General features: G+C 44.0%; 1 protein-coding gene across 1 annotated transcript in view; it reads left to right on the plus strand.

Moving 5' to 3' along the window:
- The first annotated feature begins 872 nt into the window (after positions 1 to 872).
- The window catches only part of SPSB4 (splA/ryanodine receptor domain and SOCS box containing 4), a 190,387-nt gene continuing 171,753 nt past the window's right edge, over positions 873 to 19,506 (plus strand). The window contains exon 1 of the mRNA XM_077929942.1: positions 873 to 1,148. The gene's annotated coding sequence lies outside the window, so the exon portion shown is untranslated. The remainder of the gene's footprint in view (positions 1,149 to 19,506) is intronic.

Here is a 19,506-nt window from a genome sequence, read left to right on the forward strand (position 1 = left end):
GCAACTGTCTTGCCAGCAGTACATGTGAAAAGGATATAGGGGTCTTAACATGAGTGACCAGTGTGATGCAGCAGCAAAAAAGGTTAATCTTAGTTTAGGCTGCATCTACAGAAATATAGTGTGCCTATCAAGCGAATGAATAGTCCTGCTTTATTCTGCCTTGGTCAGACCACACCTGTGTCCAGTTCTGTGCATGGATGTGGGGGGGGGGGGCAGGGGGGCTCAACAACTTTGGCTGCCCCACCACCACAAAAATCCTAGCTACGCCCATGGTTCTGTGTACCACAAGTAAAGAAGGATATTGACAAGCTGGAATGTGTGCAGAGGAGGATGATAAAGGGTCTGGAAACCAAGCTTTATGAGGGAGTTGGGTATGTTTAGCCTAGAAAACAGGTGACTGAGATGAGATATGATAGCAATCTTCAATTATCTAAACGGCGCTCACATGGAGGGTGCTGCAAACTCGTTTTCTCCTGCTCTGGAGGCAAGGACCTGAACCAGTCCTGAACATCAGGAAGAACTTTCTAACAGTAAGAACTGTTCGACAGTGAAACAGACCCCCTCGAGAGGTGTTGGACTCTCCTTCCTTGGAGGTTTTAAGCATCTGTCATGTATGATTTGTTGAGATTGCTGCACTGCCGGGGGTTGGACTAGATGACCCTCGGGTTCCCTCGCCACTCTCCAGTTCTATGATTCTCTGACAATGTATGTGCGCGTGCGACCTTTTCCCTCCATCCCCCACCCACGCACCCATTCGGATATGCGCCATCCTAGCGCTAGGACCCTGTGGGCGCCCCTGGTGCAGCCGCGCAGCGCCTCCTGCTTCCATCCTGGCTGCTGGGTGACGGTCCCAGCTCAGCTGCCGAGCAGGGTGGAGCAGAGGAGCAGCAGCAGCAGTGGCATCGCCCTGGTCCTGCGTGCGTCCTCCTTCTCCGCGGCGGAGGCTGCTGCTGCTGCTGTTTATGACTGGTGGAGCCTACGAGCCAGCGCGGAGAGCGGCGCGCCAAAGGGGAACCGGCGCCGGCAGCAAAAGACCCCCCGGCTCCGGGGAAGGGCAGCTGATGAAGTTCCCCGCCGAGCTCCAGAGGGCTCTCTCGGCTGCTCCAAAGGGCGCTGCTCCCGCCGGGTTCAGGGCAAGCGGGCGCGCGGTGAGTGATTCCCATTCCCAGGCACGGCGTCTCTTCGCTCCTCGCCTAGCTTTGCCAGCCTCTCTCTCTCTTTCTGTGCTAAGATCTTCTTTTCCCTGGGAACTGGGCAGGGAGGTTCGGGATGTGCAGGCAACCACTTCCTTCTTCCTCCTCGACCCCCGGCGTGGCATGGGGGGCGCAGCGAAATCAAGGGGCGCCTGGATGGAAGGGTTCGACCCCCTGGGAAGTGGAGACGGAGGGGAGGCCGGATCCCCACTGCCCGGTAAAAGTTTGGAGGGAGGAGGCAAGGACCAGGAGGCAGTTTCCCTCTGCTTTAATGCAAGGCGCAACGCCGCGCTGCTTGGAGGTTTCGCTTTCCCGTTGCGCACCTGCCTATCGACGGGATGGCGCGGTTGTCTGCTCCTCGAGCGCGTCTTGGGTTGAAAATGGCATTTTGCCTGCGTTTCATCTCTCCCCGCTTTACGAAACGCGCACAACCTACCTATATAGCTGTGGATTTCGGAAGGTCTTTTTGGGGTGTGTGTGTGTGTCCTAAATGGTCTCGTGGCTGTCAAAAGAAAGCCAAATGTCAGTCGAAAAGCACCTTGTGACTGAAATGCAGCTTTGTTTCCAGTGGGGGTCCCCCCCCTCATGTCACAGTATGAACCTGTTGATCTCCAAGGGGTTTTTTTTTTGGGGGGGGTACCGCGAACTGCTGCTCTTTGAATTTTCTTTCCTTACATCCCTTACTTTGGATTTCCTTGTTTACTTTGGCTCCTGGCTTAGACGCAGGGGAGGCCATTGTGCTGGGCACATTTAAGACACAGAAAGGAAAAGTTTTGCTGTAGCTCTCACAGGTCCCACAACGTGAAAGCCAATAGATTTATAGTCAATCGATCAATTTATGATGACATCAGGTGCCCAAGACCATTCACTGCTTTTGCTGCTGCAGACTAACCCAGATTGTTGGCTAACCCTCTAGAAATGGGTATAATATGAAAGGAATAACTGCTGGCCATCTCAGGCTTTTATACCATAGATGAATGATTGGGTCTTGCTTATTAGTAAGGGTCTGAGTGAATGGAAAGCATGAATGATTTTCTTTTTGAGGCTGAAAATGGAAACATTGGCACATATTCTTTCATTAGGTTTCAGCTGTTAGTGGAGCTGCTTTGTTGTAAATCAGGGGTGCAGAACCTGTTTTTGGCACTGCAGGCAGATCTTTATTGAAGCATAGCCTCATGGGTGAGGCTGCCCACCTGTCCATCACCTGATGTCACAATAATGTCAGGCGACAGGGTGCTTTGAAGTTCTGAAGTTGGGACTTCAAAGCACCGTGCAGGGCTTGCAAATGAGAGCTATTAATTGAAATGCAGCATTAAATTTTTATTTTTATTTTTAAATACTTGTGACTAGGTGGGAAAGAGTAGCTCTGCATTGACTGCATGTGAGGAAGTTAGAGTTATTACTGTAAGATACCATGATTTTATTGTTGGTTGCAGGAAGGAAATCTACTTGCTGAATGTCATAGGTCAAACCTGTGCCATTCAGGTTGAGTAGGCTAGCCACTCAATAGATGGAGCATTTTCTGATAATCTGTTCATCCTAATTTTACTAGATACTTCCATGGGCCATTAAGTTCTCCACCATTTGACCACAAATATCCAAAGTATCTCATACCAGTTGCTTAAATCCACACAATGTATTTTCTATAGTATCTGTTGTAATCTCCATTTATCGTTCCTTTCTCCATATTTCTTCCCCCATCTAACTGGGGGCAAGATCTTGAAAGTCAGAAACATTCTGGAGTAAGGTAGCTTGCAGGAATTTGACCAAAGGTGTACCCAGTTGAGGTGCAAGAACTGTGATCATGATGAATGCACCAGGCAATTCAGAATTATACCATGAAATTACGGTATTCAGTAATACGTTCTCTTTCACAATAATGAAAGCTCAGCTTGAATGTATGCTGCAGATCAGGAAGGATAGTTAATTTAATGTGTCAAAGAAGCTATTAGAGGCAAGAAGACTTCCTTCAGAAAATGGAAATATTGTCCAAATGGGGAGAACAAAAAAAGAGAACACAAGAAATGCAGTGCAAGGAGATAGTAAGGCAGGAATCAGCATCCTCTTTTGGCCTGTGGGCATATCTGCTAAGGACAGAAACTATAATGGCCACCACACCCACTGCAACCAAGCACACATTGCAGCCTATTCAATTGGCTATAATGGAATACTCCTTTGAAGAACAATTTTGATGGAGGGAGGGGACTCTGTGAGCATCAAGGAAGACCTCATGTGTACTCACAGGTGCAAAAACAAACAAAAAGATTCAAGGAGCACATTACTGAAAGCATAAAGACCATTAGCAAAAAAAAAAAATATCTTTAAATATATTAGAAATAGGAGAATAATCAAGGAGGAGGATTGATGTTTGGATGACAAGAAAGTGAAAGGTGTGCTAAAGGAGGCAAAGGAGATTGCAGAGAAGCTGAGTTAATTCTTTGCAACTGTCTTCAGATTTGGAGATGAAGGGCAGATTCCAGTGTTTGAAATAACTTTCTCAGGAAGGTAGTCTGAGGAGCTGAGGCAGATTGTGGTGAGAAGATGAAGTTCTAGGTCTTATTGACAAATCACCGATCCCAGATGGCATCAACTTGAGGGCTTTCAAATGACTCAAAGGTGAAATTGCTGCTTTTCTATGAAAAATATGTATCCTGTCCCTAAGATCAGCCACTAAGACTGGCTATTGGTTCGGAAAAGGACAACCCAGATGATCAGGGGGCTATGTCAACTTTGAGGGAAGGTTACAACAATTAGGGCTTTTTTGTTTTTTAAAATGGGTAGAGGTGTCAAGATTGTACGTAGTTTGACAAAAGTGTGGAAACTATCCATCCCCACATAGCATCAGAATTTAGGTCACCCAATGAAGCCAAACATTAGATGATTCAGAACAGATAAAAGGAAACACTTCTTCACTCATTGCATAGTTAAACTATGGAGTTTAACTCTCTCAAATTGAAGAGATGGACACCAACTTGGATAGCTTTAAAAGAGGATTAGACAAGATTACCTAAGGGTGGTAGTAATAATAATAATAATAATAATAATAATAATAATAATGGCAATAACTACTCACCACAATGACTATGTTCCACCACCTCTGAATACCAATTGCTGAGATTTGTGTGCTGTTGCACTTAACTACACTTTTAATTAATTTCCATTTATAGTTCATTTGGTTTTTGGTGTTTTTTTTAAAGATATGATTTATAGTTATTAGAATGAGAAATCCTTTCCCATCAAAACAAGTGAGCTACACTGAAGAGATAGGGCTTTTTGCATGTGAAGGACACAGCTTATCTTTATTACTCCTAGGACATTCAGAGATGGAGACTGCTTTTGAGAAACTATAAAAAGTTGTTCATTTGAAAGGTAATTTCTGCAAGGATAATTTATCCTTTTCTGAAATGAAATGTTGGAGTTCTGGAAAATGTGATAAATGCCAGCTTAATCAGCGAGATAATATGTGTGATTCGCAAGAACAAGGAGAACAAATAGGTAAATGTCTTTTTATATGCCTTTTATAGAGATTGCTATATAAAAGAACTAGAGAAATTCATGTAGTAATGAAAGTTATGGTTGATGTACCAAAATACATCTTTGTATTCTGTTTTCTTACCCTGCTCTGTGGAATGCTTTCCTGGTTGAAATTCACCAAACATTGACACTTAATATGTTTTAGGTGTTTGGCCATACAGGTAATGTGATACTCTAGGAAGACCTTTAGCTGAAGACCTTTTGAGTAGACCCATTGAAATTAATGGACTTAATTTAACAACAATTTTATTATTTATATCCCGCCCATCTGGGTGGGTTTCCTCAGTTACTCTGGGCAGCTTCTAGTACATATTAAAACATAATAAAATATCAGACATTAAAAACTACTCAATACAGTGCTGTCTTTACATTTAGTTGTGTTCTAATGTCAATAGGTCTACTCTGAATAAAATTTCATTGACTACCACCCATTATGAATATGTTTAGGCCAATTTTCCTTTTACCGTATGCTCACTTGGTTTTTGGAGTTGTTGCTTTTATTGATTTTGGATTTTTTTTCTGCATTATGTTGGTTGTTTCTTTTGATGGTGGTTTAATGCATTTTGAGGATTTGGTTTCATTTTAATGTATATTTTATTGTTGTAAGCAACTTTGGGATATAAGTTTTTAAAAAACAAACAAAAAAAACCCCACTCTGGTTTGGCTGCAATCTTTAACAACTTACAAGGGGGAAAGCCCCATTGAACTTAGAGGGGCTTACTTCTGAGTAAAGATGCATAGGACTGCACAGTGTAATTCCTAGAAGACCAGGACAGAAGATGAATAGAAATCTGGGTAGAGTTTTGCACAGTTCCTGTGTGACGTTTACGAATGCCCATCATCAAAGCCAAGATAATTGGGTTGACCTGCTGAGGCTGCAATCATTTTCGCACCTATTACTGAATTCTATTGAAGTTGTTCACCTCCATGAGTAAATTGCAGTTAAGTTGTAAGGCTCATCTTACATGGGATGGGTTCAGATGGTGAACTGCTATCTTTCCATCCATCATAATAGTAGTAATCTATGAAAGCAGACCTATATCTCATAGGAGCCAAGTACCTGTTGTAAAGGTTTACCCTCATGAAAGCTGACCTTGCTACAAGATCTTCTGGGATAAGCGGAATTAGGATCTGGATCCAGTGGAGCTGCAGCTGGGTCAGCAGGATCCTGTTAACTCCCTGTATTTGGCTCAGTTAGAGATACCTGGGTGTATTTTTCCCATCCCAGCTGTCTGAGGTCAGCCTTGTGGACCTTAAGCCAGTGTAAACCTGAAAAAGGGGTGTGGCAGGGGCGTGGCCAGAGGGGGGATCCAAAACTGATTCAGCTCAGTCATGTCACCTGGCAAACAGGCAGAAACTAAGCCAGCAAAACAGGTGGTGCAACTCAAACACTCTTTCAAAGGCTTGTTTAGGTTTAGGCTGCCTCAGCCATCCACAACCCTGCTCCTGAATAGAGTTTGGATCTGGTGTACTTTATGCTGGCTTAATTTACTCTGGTCTTGCTTGTAACATTGCTCCCTTTTAATGTGTTTAGGATTGAAGCTTTAGTTCCGTTTAAGAATTTATTTGCATAGTGACGATTTGGGGCATATGGGGTAGTAAAGTAATGCTCCAACACACATTGATCTGTTTCAGATGAATGGAAAAGCATAGACTCATAATACTAAACCATAGTTTAGTATTATGAGGACAATTTGGTGCATTCTTATAACTTTCACTCGTTATCTCTGCCTTTGCAGCAGAGGAAAGGAAGTTACGGTAAGTTTCTGGTATGAACACACTGCAATATCTCATAACCTTTGAATGTTGGAAACTTGGCTTGTTCTGTCCTGTGTTAGTTCAAACCCACCTGTATCAAACTGTAGTTTCACATCCTAGTTTGTTAGTTAACTGTGGGTAGAGCTTACCATGGTACATTCCCTTCATAGAAAGCTATGTTTTGAATTGAGCCATTGAGTTTGTGGCTCACCTTGTTCTGAATCAGCCTGCTTTTGGGAGGCTTTCTAAGTTTCAACCTGTTGTATGAACTGACTTCCATTTAATTATTACCATCTTGCACAGTTACTAAAGAATATTGTTCAGTTACTAAGAATTACTGTGTATTCCATTTCAAGACCACCTTCATTCAGGGAGGTCAAAGCAGCATACAGTATATGCCTCCATTTTATCCATTATCTGGGAGAGGTGCAAATAAACTGCAAGGGATCTGACTTGTGAGATAGGTTAGTCTGAAAGAGAGTAATTGACTCACAGTCATCATTCAGTAAGTTTCATGGTGATGGATATATATAGCTCAGCTCTAAGTCCTTTTCTGCCCACTGTATTACACTGGCTCCATTTGCTTTACTTTTTGTGTCCTCAGAAAAGAAAACATAATGTATCTTATGTTAATACGAGCTTGTAAGGCACTGTTGAACTGAATATATATTCAGTTGCAGAATCTAAGCACCCTTGAAACCATCACAAGCAAATTGCAGCAATATTGTACAAGTACTAGCAATTTCTGAGCAGGGAAAAATATATCTCATTAACACAATGTACTCCAATTAATTACTCTGGAGTAACTCCATTGAGTTTGATGGGATTCTGCTGAAGCAAGAATAAATACTTTCATGCAAGGTTATTTTTAAGAACATGCCTTGATATGTTGTGATTTTTTAATCTGGTTTAATATTACCATAATCCATATCCATATTTTTGTTTTTTAGTTTTGTATTTATTGTGTACTTATTTTCATTTTTGGCTCTGTATAGCGCATTCACTAATTATTTCCTGCCTTTTCTTGTTCTCTTTATATAGTTTTGAGTGAATCATTTTTAGCATTTAAAAATGCTTTATGGCTTCTGTAAAATTAGAGTATGGGGTTCATAGTTTTTGAGAACATTCCCTTTCAACATTCTCACTCCCAACTGTTGGTTCCTCCTGGCATTTATTTTTATTTCTAACATTAATTACACTACATGTTGTATAACGATTTGTTCCTTATGAAATGAATGTTACTAATGTTGTGTCACTAATGTTATGCTGTGATGCTAATCGAGTCTGAAAATAGTTGGACCAAAGTGCTATGTAAACTGCCTGCAGTAGGCTCATAATTGCCTAAGGGAATACTTGCTGGTGGAAGTTAGTTATTTAGATGATGTTAATGCCAATGCTGTGTTCTGTTCTTCCATGCCATCATAGGTGAGCTGCTGTGTATTTTGGACGTGATTCAAAGCCTTCCAAACCATGATTTGCCACCTTCTTCCAGAGCTGGTTTCCATTGATGGTTTGCAGGCAATTCTTAGCTTGCAGTACTAAATCACAGATAGCCTGATCCAGATACAAAAACTCACAAAACATGCAGAGGCAGAAGGTAATTATGCATAACAGGGAAGATGACAGAGAAGGAGGGGTTGTAAAAACGTCCAGGGTGTTCCTGATTTCCAAATCAAGGGGCAGATTTTGATATCTTTTGCTATCTGAATTGAACTTTTGCTTCAGAGGTAATCTTCAGTATGTGTGTATTAGGATCTCACAGAAGAATCAATATTGGTCTACATATTGGTACAGAACCTTGGTTTCACATCCAAGGATTTAATTGCTCCATTTTGGCATTCAGTTCTACCACATGATTAGAACTGGACAAGGGAGAGCAGGGATGAGCTTGCTTCCTCACCCCTTTCTGCTGTACAGTGGTACCTCAGGTTAAGTACTTAATTCGTTCCGGAGGTCCATACTTAACCTGAAACTGTTCTTAACCTGAAGCACCACTTTAGCTAATGGGGCCTCCTGCTGCTGCCGCGCCGCCAGAGCCCGATTTCTGTTCTTATCCTGAAGCAAAGTTCTTAACCTGAAGCACTATTTCTAGATTAGCGGAGTGTGTAACCTGAAGCGTATGTAACCTGAAGCGCATGTAACCCAAGGTACCACTGTATCCCTCTTCCTTGCCCAAGCACCCTTCATGTGCTGGAGGACAAATGTTTGCAGTTATGAGTCAGCGGTACCTGGGGAAGCTCCCTGTACAATTTGAAACCCTGATCGTGCAGTGTTTGGAATTGGGGGGGGGCACAAGTACAGCAGACTCCCCACAAGAGATCTTCATATGGAAACTAGTGTGATCAGACACAGGGGAGACACAACAGAGGAAATACTTCTAGCAATCTCACACAATTCTGATCATATCAGAGTATTGGATGCCCAATAGGCCTAATGTCTGCTGGAAATAAAGTGAAAGTATCTCATACTGCCATGCAGCTAAATTTATTCTTCTTCAGGGAAGCCCTTGATGATGGAAGCGATATGATCAAGAAGATGCTGGGAGTCTGGCACAACTTGGAGAAAGAAAGACACAAGAAAAATACAAACACATGGGGAAGTGCTGTGATTATTACTATTGTGGTCCCCACATTGTAGGAAGTGAGGGGAGTTAATCATATTTCCTGGCAGTGCCCCGTCTTCTGTGGTGGCCTCCTTTTCACTTATCAATATCAATGTTGTCCATTGTTGTTGTATTAATGGAGCCTGGACTCCATGCCTCTCTGTCCCAAAGCGTCATGATCCCAGGCAAGTCCTAACTATTATATATTCAGTGGTCTGTGTCTGCCTGAGCTTGAGTCTGGACTAAGGATTCTCAGCCCCTGTGTTCTGATTCGATACATGATATCCAATCACAGAACATTTCAGGATTTGGGCCTCTGCCATTGGCCTTTAAACTCTGAGTCATGATTCGCAGCTTGGAAGTTTAGACAGCCAATCACGTTGGGAGTGGGAGTGTCCCAGGCCTTCATAAATGTATATAAGCAGTTGCTTTGCCCCTGTTGTCCAGTTCTGTTAGTTCAGTAAAAGTTCTTGCTGTTATGATTGTGTCTTGCCTCGTGGGAACCTACCTACACTTCACTAACTATGGACTTCGCAGCTGACCAAACTTCTTCGTGGCAGTTTACAACCATTTTTATAACAACAACAACAACAACAACAACAACAACAACAACAACAACAACAACAACACCCCTCTTCACTCTAGGCTGCTTCCAGTACATATAAAAACATGATACAGAAATTAAAAATTACCCGATACAGGACTGCCTTCAGATGTCTTCTAAAATTTGTGTAGTTCTTTATCTCTTTGACATCTGATGGGAGGGCGTTCCACACAGGGTTCAAAATTAGCAGGGAGCCAGGTGCATTTTGTGCCTAAAGATTCTCCATTTGCAAACACTTCAAAAAGTCTGGATGCCACTCAAGGATTACTGAAATGTATATGCTTTGAAGCTTCAAAGTACCATATTTTTTGCTCTATAAGACACACTTTTCCTCTCCTAAAAAGTAAGGGGAAATGTGTGTGCGTCTTATGGAGTGAATGCAGGTGGGAGTCTCTGCTCAGCGCTCCCTTTAAAGAGCCACTTGGAGCATGTGTGCGGCTCTTTAAAGGGAGTGCGACTCTTGGGGGAGCCTTCCTCCCGCTGCCCAGGAGAGGCTGCATGCGGCTATCCCATAAGGCAAGACAGAAAGAGGGATCGCCATGCAGCGATTCCTCTTGCTGTTCTGGCTTCTGGGATTCAGAATATTTTTTTTCTTGTTTTCCTCCTCCAAAAACTAGGTGCATGTTATGGTATATATTAAGGATAGACAATATGTGTAGGAGTTTAACAATAAAAGAGTAGAGTGTTTTGAAAATTCTGTGCTGCTTACTTGGTCCCAGTCAGGTTAGTGAAGCTGTTTGAAAGGAACTTAATTTGCGCCATTGTTTTTGTATTAAATCACCTGATGAAAAATCAATACATTAAAGGACCACATGGACATAAACAAAGATGCTTTACAAGAACATTCTGGCGTAAGGAAGTGTGTTTTGTCATTTACTCTAAGAACACAAAAAGTCAATGGGGCCAAAGCTTACAAAGTTAATGAGACTAAGTTAGATTAAAACTAAATGCTGCTTTGCCTGAATTGTAGATTTATCCTTGACGTGATTGATCCTCAAGAAGTAGATGTGGAGTAGGTATTGATTTGGTCCATTTGATTTAAACAAATGCACTTCTCTCTTCCCCTTTTTTTCTGCCATAATATTTATGCACATTGGAACTAAACCAATTTCTGATTGCAGCCCTAAGATGTTTGTTTCTCTTTCTCAATTGTTAAATAGAGTTGTTCTGTAGTTCAAGTTATTGTGCAAGAAACACATTTGAATAGAAGCTTATTTTCAAATTCTTCACCGCACGTGTAAAGCATGATGAATGTGAGTGGGCTTTCTTTAGCAGAACATCACAATGGAAAATAATGAAGATTAGTGATTAATGTTAAGACTCAATAGGGCAGGTCCAAAAATTGTCTGGTTTCCCCCCTTGTTCTTTTGCCTCAGGGAAACTTCCCCTGGAAAAAATACATATAATAATTTATAATAATAATTTATTATTTATACCCTGCCCATCAGGCTGGGTTTCCCCAGTCACTCTGGACACACACATAGGACAAACAAATAATATATGGCAGTTCTGGATAGCAGAAGAGTCTGAATCAACCAACCTTATTGTACCCAAATACAGTGGTACCTCGGATTATGAACTTAATCTGTTCCAGAAGTCTGTTCTTAAACCAAAACCGTTCTTAAACCGAGGCGCGCTTTCCCTAATGAGGCCTCCCGCTGCCGGTGCCCTTCCACCATCTGTATAAGAACACACAGCCATACCTGTGAAGAAAAAATAATGTGAACTGAGTAGTACATGGGGTGAGCTGTAAAGAAAAAGTTACATGATCTGATGGATAAAGCTCAGTGGTGTGAATCAGCCATAGGGTAACCCCTTAAACAATGTTTCCTTGTGTAAGCATATTCCATATTCTGTATCTCCCACAGTGCAGGTGCCTCTGAATATCACTTGGTGGGAAATGCAGGTGAGCAGGGTGCTGGGAACAGGATGCTGTCAGTGTTCAAAATTAGCCAGGCGCATTTTGTACCTGGCTATCAGCCACTTGTGACCAACTGAAGATGCCTGGCTGTACTGCATTTGGTTGTGCTCTGGCTTGGCTTCGTGTATAGGGGCGAGCTGTGGTTTTGTGGCCTGTGCCAGCCAGATCTGTGTAGGGGTTGCGGGGGGGTGCAGCATCCGGAGGTGCCACCATGGTTTGGCTACTGGATGGTGTCTGTAATTTATCTGTGGAGAGGGTCTGGGTTTGGGTCTGGTGTGGTTGATTGGTGATGGCGTTCTGTGTGCCTCTGGATCTGGTGTCAGATTTTGTGGGGAGGGCTAATTTCCAGATGTCTGGCAAGCGGGATGTGTCGTCACGCTTGTTCATGTTGTGAGGGTGTTTCTCTATCTCGATGGCTTCCATGATTATTCTCTTGTGGTGATGTTCCATGTTAAAGAGCAATTTGGAATCTGCAAAATTAATTTCGTGTCCTGTTTCTTTCATGTGTTGGAAAAGAGAGGAAGTTTTTTCTTCTTTTTTGACGGCATTCCAGATCCAGAGGCACACAGAACGCCATCACCAATCAACCACACCAGACCCAAACCCAGACCCTCTCCACAGATAAATTACAGACACCATCCAGTAGCCAAACCATGGTGGCACCTCCGGATGCTGCACCCCCCCGCAACCCCTACACAGATCTGGCTGGCACAGGCCACAAAACCACAGCTCGCCCCTATACACGAAGCCAAGCCAGAGCACAACCAAATGCAGTACAGCCATCTTCTCAGAAAAACTCTTCACAAAGTTCAAGAGTTCAAGACACAAAGGCTTGAGCAACTAATCCACACCTAATGACCCACCTAAGTGGGATTCAGGATATCACTCAAGAAATTGTGGCTTATTGGTATTTTGGGGCCCCGCTAATTGATTTATTGGTCCTCAATTAGCTACGCATGGCCGCCCACACACTTCCCTGCGAGACTCTGCTCCGTCTCCAGCAGCTCTTCAGTCACGCCTTAGCAGAGATACGCACAGCGGTGATGAAACTGTCACGTCCTTCACTTAGCTTCTAAACAAACACAGAGTCCGAGGTTTGTCCATTTCAGCTCTTTATTCCGACATTCCCCCAGGGATCTCCTGGGCTCCTTTCAGCCATTACCGGCCACGTCTTTCTCCCTCAACGACCAGAGGGGAACAGAACAGAAAACTCCTCCCAGACTCCTCCCAGCTTCTACAAGCTGACGTCAGAATTGAGGCATCCTGGGAACTTCTTAACCAGTTAAGTTCCAACCTTAACACCCCCTCTATGCCTCACATTCTGGCAAGACCCTTTTTGAGTTCAACACCTTCCCCTTCTCCTTGTGCCACTTCCCGGCATCTTTCCCAGGCACCTGTTGAACCCCTTCAACATTCCCAGAATCACACTGTGCGACACTTTTTCACGCACCTGTGATCTGATACCCTACTGACCCTTTAGGGCCAGCAGTTGTGTCTTCTCCGTCAGACTCTTCCCCCTCTGACTTGACACCCTGTTTGTGAGCTTTCTCCATTACCGGAGATGAAGCCTCACACCTGGACACTCCTTTCACAACCCTTGGAGATGCCCAAACCTGCCCTGAACCCTGACCCTGGACTTGGTCCCCATCACCGGGTTTTGAACCCTGATTCTGGACCTGATCCCCGTCACCGGGCTCAGCCACAGCCTCCCTTCTCGCTTGAGAAGACTTTGCACCCGTCACCTGGTGACGTATTCCCTTTTCCTTGAAAAAATTCCTCCAGAGCAGACCCAGTAAACTGTGACCCTCGGTTGCTCTTGAACCCTTGCACCTTGGTGGAAAACCTTAGTTCCACCTCCGCAACCCAATCCTTGATCAGTTGCGCCGCCTCCCCCTGTGATTTGAGAGAGAGACACCAGCCAACCTGGCTGTGGCCATCTGTCAGCAATGGCACATACCTGGCCCCACCCAGACTCTCATACCTCATGGGTCCTGACAGATCTGTGTGTGAACAAGCTCAAAAGCTTCCTTGGCTACCCTCCCAAAAACCCGGGAAAACCAAGTACCTTTGCATGCCCTGCACCCTTGGGACCTCCCACATTTCCGGAGTTTGTACCCTTTTGTGCACCTGTGCAACTTTTGCACATCTTTGGGAACCTTCCCACCACCCTCCAGAGGTGTCTCCAGAACAAAGAAAGTGTTCTTGCTCTTCGCCATGTTGATCCGTTGTCGCCCCCCTCTGAAAATGGAACAGGTATCATTTTCAAAGCACATTTTTGAACCCCTGCGTCATTAGAGCAGATACAGATAACCGACAACAATTCAGTCCCGGCACAACGTAGATCTCTGGCTCCTCCTGTAATGGAGAAAAACACGTTAGCCAAAGCAGAAACCGACTTTTTCATTCCGTCTGCTAAACAATTGTTCCTGTCTAAACAGCCCTGCAGTTCCGCAGTTTGCCTATCAGGTGCTGCCTGATAGCAGAAACCAAAACACCCAGCGTGTCACTGTGTCCTGGCTGGAGTTGTTCTGCACAGTTGCCATAGACGCAGTGATGAGAAAACAACCCTCCCCAGCGTCCGAGACACGTCTTTCCCTTGCGTTCCCACGCTGGTCTTCTTCTCCCAGACTGGTTCCCTTGGAAACCCAGCTGGCTGACCTTGGCAACATCCTGTCTTGCCCCTCTGCTCCGGTGGGGGCAACAGCGTCGCAAGCGTCCCGTCAAATTGTACACGTAGCAAAGACGAACTCCAGTGGAAAATCACTGCTTGGGCTCCTCCCGCTGGCCTCCTTCTCCTTCTTCCGGAAAAGCACTCCTTGCCAGCTCCGCCCCCTCTGAACCTCCACTTCATTCCAGCACGTACAGTGGAAAACTTTTGAACGTGCCTTTGGAAAAGTCCGCCCCCCCGACCTGCTCAGCAGCACTCCTTGTGGCTAAAGCATCAGGGACAGGGGCTCCAGCCTTTTTAGGCTTTTGTACAGGGCTTTGGCCTTTTGCTGAAGCTTCCCAGCAAATGCAGCACAATCCCAGATAGCCCTTTCGCCCCCCCTCTGGGGCCCACAGCCCTTCCCAGCTGTGCACCGGCTCTCACGAAGGTGGTCAGCGCCATCTTGCCTTCTTGTTCTGAAGCAGCCATTTCCCAGCCCTTGCTTTCCGCTTCCAGCCTCACAAAACTCCCTGGAGCACTAGCCAAGTGGCCTCTGGCTTCCTGACACCCAGAACAGTAGACTTCAAATCAGCAGCCAGTTTGCCCAGCTTCTTAAAGTGAGCATGGAATGTCCTCCAAGACCTGGCAGCCTGCCATCCTCTTCCGTTCTCCCAAGGGGCCCCAAGCTGTACTTACGGACCAGTTTCAGCTCCTCTGGCTCTCCCTTCCGTGGAGAAACGTTTCCTCAGCAACACAGGCAGCCACTTTGTGTCTTTCAGCCAGCTGCTTTTAAACTCCGCAGCTCTCCTTGCCTTTTAACACCAGGCAAAAAAAAACTCCGCCAAACTCCTGCCGTATTTCTCTGCCTTCGACCGCAGACTTCAGACGCATTCCGGCAGCCTCTTGTGACAGTTTTACAAGCGGTAATTACCCATAACCTGTGGCGAAATTGGTATTTTGGGGCCCCGCTAATTGATTTATTGGTCCTCAATTAGCTACGCATGGCCGCCCACACACTTCCCTGCGAGACTCTGCTCCGTCTCCAGCAGCTCTTCAGTCACGCCTTAGCAGAGATACGCACAGCGGTGATGAAACTGTCACGTCCTTCACTTAGCTTCTAAACAAACACAGAGTCCGAGGTTTGTCCATTTCAGCTCTTTATTCCGACATTCCCCCAGGGATCTCCTGGGCTCCTTTCAGCCATTACCGGCTACATCTTTCTCCCTCAACGACCAGAGGGGAACAGAACAGAAAACTCCTCCCAGACTCCTCCCAGCTTCTACAAGCTGACGTCAGAATTGAGGCATCCTGGGAACTTCTTAACCAGTTAAGTTCCAACCTTAACACCCCCTCTATGCCTCACATTCTGGCAAGACCCTTTTTGAGTTCAACAGAAATCACTCAAGATATCCCTCAAGTAATTAAGGAACAAAAGAAGAAAAGGCACACTAGCCTGGGAACCTCCTCTCTGCCCAGAACATGGGAGGCTATACACCACACCTTCAACAGTATTTATAGGAACTCAAACACTGAGATCCTGCTCTGTTCCAGTAACAAGAAGCCGAAAGCACCAGCCTGAAGATGACGAGTGAGACCTCGTCGAAACGTCGCCTAGACACCCCAACTTTTACACGGGAAGACACCCGAGGACACCAAAACCTGCATTCCTGTACCCGTGAAAATCTACGAAAGCAAATATATATATATATATATATATATATGGACTATGCCTGGATCAAATGACTTTTCTTCTTAGTTCTTATCCTAGCTCAAGGTTGTCATTTGAACTAGCCAGAGGTTTAAGTGAAAATCAATCACAGTCAGTCCATCATTTGAAAAATAAGACTTTCCAGCTGTCTTACCCCAAAATGGCAACCAGACATTCTATTTTGGCATCTGTAATCTTGGTTATAAGAGCCTAGCTTATATATCTGGTGCCTAGTTGATATATCTGAGTTTCTAACAATGGATGCTATACTAGATGGTCTGATCTAGCATACCCATCTTATGTTCTTACATTCTTCTCTAATGAATGGTAGCCATGAAAGAGCATTGTGCCCCCACCTTTCTACTCATACTGGATGCAACTTTAGTAGCCAATATCTCATTAACTGCATGAGAGAGAAATTAATATTGCAAACCAGTAGAAATTGCAGGCTATCTGCTTTCAGTTGTTATGCTAATGCTTTTGTGCTTTAGAACTTCGTGAGTTACCCAACCTTAAAATGTCACCGATCCATCTGTCTCTCAGCCCTTTGGCATAAAGAGTTCAAAACCTTGGACGTTGGCATTGTTTAAATTCCTGTGTGAAAGTTTCAGGCGTGATTTTTTGGTGCCTGTCCCAGCTATTGAAGCAGAAGAGACACTTTCACTGCTCCTATCCTCATGTAATCCAGATGTCAAATATACTCTTCAACACAGAACGCTTTCACGCTTGTGTATCATCCAGCCACAAAGGAGAATTTAGCTCCAGTAGCTGAATTTTTATAGTCAGTGTTACAGATATACCTTCTGCTGGCTTATTTTGCCTGTAACAGGTATTGGGAGCTGTGAACACTCTTATATTCCACCCCTCCCCCCAGCAACATGGTGTTAGCTTTTTAGCTTTCTGAGATGAAAAAAAATCTATATTTAATTACTTCATTTTGACTCATTTTTTTGCCTCAGGTAAACAAGGGACTTCTGAAAGGAGTTCACATTTGAAGATACTGCTGCAGTGGGGGTTTTCTGAGAAATCAAATGAACCATCCAATTGCTTTCAATATACTTGTTAATTTTGAATTTACCCAAGCTGCCTGTGTACCATGAATGGACCCAGTGGGGAAATGATATACTGCTCATTCCCCCAAAGACATAGGCTACTACAGCACCAAATTCTGCATTATTCTTGCTTGTTTCTTTGGAAATGTTGAGGGTGAGATTTATTTTGAGCGCTTATACACCAAAGCAGATGCAAAAAAACAAAAACAATAGAAACCCCTTTGATGTATGCATGCATTCTGTGTTGATAGGTCATTCCCTGTGGAGAAGGGGGCTCAGGAAAGCCTCTTACGCCCCTTCCTTGTTTTCCTACTATTCAGTAGTTGCTACCACCACCACTCCTTGGTAACTGGGAAAAGGGAAGAAACTGGGCACTGTCAACCAACCTACTTATGACTTTAGACAAGGCACCTTGCCCTTCTCAGCCGACATCTTGCCATTTTCTGGGGAAGAAAGGGCGAGCTTCTAGCTGTTTATCCCACCCCAGAGGTCAAAGCGGCTTGCTCATTTCCTTGCCTCCCATGTCTATCCCAGAGAATGGATATATGTGCTGATTTTTATAACCCTAATCATAGACCTCCAATAGCAGGAAACCCAAGTGGTCTGTCTGGCTTCCCCAAAGCTAGAAAGTTAATGAAGCTGGACAGTACTTTCATTTTTATTTCTTGTCCTCAAGCCATTATTGGCTGGTTTGGCCACTAGCCTTAGAACAGAAGCTCTTGAGGTAGGCATTTCTCTCTAGTAATCTAAGCACCTGTTCTGGTCTATTCCGCTTGCCTCTTTTTCGTATTAATTGCAAGTTTCTGATGTATATTTTAGAGAACTTTAACCCAAAGGCACAATTTCCTGCTGTCAGTCTTTTGGTTTATGTTATAAAGCAGACTTTTAATTCCTAACTATGGAATCTCTGGTCATAGATTACTTGAGGTAAGGTCAGCTTTGTTGTTGTATATATGGCGGGTGTCAAAAGAATATTTAGCATATGCCAAAGGCAGTTCTTTATTAAATCCAGTGGGGCTTTACTAGTTGTAGCAGTATACTTTCATGCTTAAGACAAAGGGGTCTCGTTCTGTTTTATTGCCTTGAAGTTTTGATTTCTATCCAATAGCTTTAGTTTTCTGAAAGGCCAGTAGTCCTTGAAATAACTGTGCAGTACTTAATGCTTCCTTACTCTGTGGTGTGTGTGTGTGTGTGTGTGTGTGTGTGTGTGTGTGTGTGTCTGTCTATCTAGGAAGGTAGCTGGTCTGTTTTAAGGGTGTCTTCCAGATGTTGTTGGATAACAACTCACATCATCCCTGACTCCGGGCAATTCTGGATGGGACTGATGAGAATTATAGTTCAACAACACCTGGATGGAACTGTATTGGCCACCCCTCATCTAATCATAACATGTTTGCTTGATGAAGCTCAACAGGACTGTGGAGGACAAGGAAAGAGTTGCCTCTTTCCCAACTCTGTCTGTTATGTACTGAAGTTCTCACCCTGGGCCAGCAGGAGGATACTGTAGATAGTTTTCACTCAGGTCCACATTTGCAAATAAGGAATTGAAAGTGATGTTCAGTGATTGGATAGTTACAGAAAGTTGTTACTGTTGCGTTGTAGTTGAGCTCTATATAAGCAGGTTGACTGAACCCTTCAGTTCAGTTCTGTTCCGGCCTGTGAATAAACAAGAGCTGTCTGAAGAATTGCTGTGTCGTCTGATATGTTCACCCACAACTTAACACTGTCACTTGAAGCTGGAATTATCCTTGGAATTGTCCTTGAGATAGGGTGGGCTGCTCTCTCCCACTTGCTTCTATCATATCAGCTCTCTGTACTTTTGCCACGTTCCCCCAGTTGTTTGATGAGTCTAGAAGGAATAAAATATTGGGAATGGAGAAAGGTGACTCAAAAGGTGACTGTTTGTTTGCTCTAGAGTGGTGCCATCATGCTGTCCAAGTGGGAAGAAAGTCCCTACAGTTCTCTCTTCCCCTAGCACTGAAAGGAAGACGCAATACAGGAAAGGGAAGTGTCAAGGGTAGAGAAGAGGGTGGAGGCAGGTGGTGGAAGTCTCTTTTTACTTCTCTGAAAAAGAACTGTCTCTACTAAGAAGTAATCTCTATGATTTCAGGTTGATATGAAGTGAATTCCAGCAAATGGAGTTTGGGCTAATACCATGATTGCAAGAAAAGGCTACGGAACTAAAATGTGACAGCACGCCCAACTTGTGGGGTGCATTTACCGTATTTATAGAAATCTATTACTAGTTCATAGCTGGGTTGGTGGGTTGGGGGAATCAGTTCTAGAACTATGTCTCTGGTTTTAATCTAGTCGATGTAGCTTCTCAGTAAGTTAGTTCCATAATCCCCAGTACTTACTTGAGTCTTCTGAGTTTTATTCATGTCTCTTTAGATTTGGTTTGTGCCGGGAAGAGAGAAACTGGTTGACAGTGCTTCTTATAGCTTTAACAAAAGGAAGTTTAAATACAGTACAAATTGCAGTTGTAAG

The sequence above is a fragment of the Podarcis muralis genome, chromosome 6 (genome assembly GCF_964188315.1).
Source record: "Podarcis muralis chromosome 6, rPodMur119.hap1.1, whole genome shotgun sequence".
Classification (NCBI taxonomy): domain Eukaryota; kingdom Metazoa; phylum Chordata; class Lepidosauria; order Squamata; family Lacertidae; genus Podarcis; species Podarcis muralis.